Raw genomic sequence first — 2,212 nt, forward strand, 5'->3', positions numbered from 1 at the left:
AGGAGAGCGAGAGAGAGACAGAGTGAGCAGGGGAGGGTCAGAGAGAGAGGGAGTCACAGACTCTGAAACAGGCTCCAGGCTCTGAGCTGGCTGTCAGCACAGAGCCCGACGCGGGGCTCGAACCCATGAACCGCGAGATCATGACCTAAGCTAAAGTCGGATGCTTAACTGACTAAGCCACCCAGGCGCCCCGTGTTTACTTTTTTAATGTGGCTACTAGAAAATTTAAAACAACACACGTGGCTCACATATTTCTATTGCATAGCATGAGACTGGAGAATGGGCAGTATTCCCTGAAGGCTCTTTCTAGATGTGAGTGCCATAGGTTGTAAGTATGGAAAAGAAGATTCCCAGTGCCAGTATTCACTCTCCCATAAAGCTAGGACCAGTTTTTCCCTTTTCCTCTCAGCTGGTATGGGGCTGCTGTTTTAACTATTAGAACATCCCCATTTATGTTATGCTGAGCGAAATAAGTCAGGCAGAGAAGGACAAATATCATATGTTTGCACGTATAGGAGGATTAGGAGGAACTTGACGGAGGAACAAGGGGGAGAAGAAGGGGGTAAATGGTGGGGGAAAGGGAGAGAGGCAAACCATGAGAGACTCTTGAATGCTGACAAAAACTGAGGACTAATGGCTGTGGGGGGGAGGGGGGATGGGCATGGAGGAGGACACTTGTGGGGATGAGCACTGGGTGTTATGTGGAAACTAATTTGACAATAAACTATTTGTAAAAAAAAAGAACATCCCCATTTATTCAATACTTTGAGTACCTATGTGGATGTCTTTTTTAGTGTTTATTTTTGAGAGAGCAAGAGAGAGCAGGGGAAGGGCAGAGAGAGAGAGGGAGACACTGAATCTGAAGCAGGCTCCAGGCTCTGAACTGTCAGCAGAGTTCCTGACACGGGGCTCAAACCCACGAACCATGAGATCATGACCTGAACCGAAGTTGGACACAACCCACTGAGCCATCCAGGCAGCCCTGGATGTCTTTTATCAGTCACTCCCTAGATGAAACCATTCATTTTTTTTTTTTAAAGAAAAATGCAAGCCCATTCCATTAAGGGCACCCTTCCTCCATCACTCCCATCCATCCATGCATCTGTTGAAAGGTCTGTTCTTCCTGTCAAGGCTTTTGCCAAATTGCCAAAGCAGACAGCATAAACATGGCCATTCTTGCAAGGAATAAGTGAAAACTGAAAGAAATGAGAATTATGAGTTATCAGACTGAGGACTTTTAAGGCAAAAGGACAACCATATTCTAAGAATAAACTATAGCTTTTTTTATTGCTCATGCAGAGGTTACGTGATTGTTTGACTCTTTGTGTGAATTATGTGACTTTGGGCCCCTTTTGCTTTCCACAAAATACCAGGCCTAGTGTTGAGCTTATAGATGCTCCGTTTATACAAGGAACATTATACCGTGCAGATGTCGCACTAATAAAGGTGGATTTATCTTTTTTTAAGTTAATTTAAGTAATCTTTACACCCAACATGGGGCTCAAACTCACGACCCCAAGATCAAGAGTTACACATTCCTCTGACTGAGGCAGCCAGGTGCCCCAAAGGCGGATTTATCTTTTTTAAAAATTATGGTAATTTTAAAGTTGGTAAGCTTATGACTTAGGTTCAGGTTATGATCTCAGGATTCATGGGTTCGAGCCCCACATTGGCTCTACCTGGACAGTGTGGAGCCTGGAGCCTGCTTGGAATTCTCTTTCCTTCTCTCTTACTCCCCCCCACCCCCCTCAAAAAATGTAACATTATAGCAGGGGTGTCTAGATGGCTCAGTTGGTTAAGGGATCAACTTCAGTTCAGGTCATGATCTCGCAGTTCATGAGATTGAGCCCCACTTTGGATCCTCTGTCCCCCTTTCTCTCTACCCCTCCACCTGACTCTCTTTCTCTCTCAAAAAAACCTCATTAAATATTAAAATTATGGTAGAAACTTCAGATTTATACCATCATTTCATACTTTCCAAACAAGTCATTTCCCCCATTATCCTTTAAATATTTTATCCTTCATGATATTAGAATTATTGAGTGATAATTTTTTTATTTTTTGAGATGGGGAGGGGCAGAGGGAGAGGGAGGGAATCTAAAGTGGGTTCCAGGCCCAGTGCAGAGCCCAGCTTGGAGCCCAACATAGGACTCAATCTCACAACCGTGAGATCATGACCTGAGTCAAAATCAAGAGTTGGACACTAGTGAAT

Source organism: Crocuta crocuta, unplaced genomic scaffold (assembly GCF_008692635.1).
Source record: "Crocuta crocuta isolate KB4526 unplaced genomic scaffold, BGI_CrCroc_1.0 scaffold1156, whole genome shotgun sequence".
NCBI classification, from domain to species: Eukaryota; Metazoa; Chordata; class Mammalia; order Carnivora; family Hyaenidae; genus Crocuta; species Crocuta crocuta.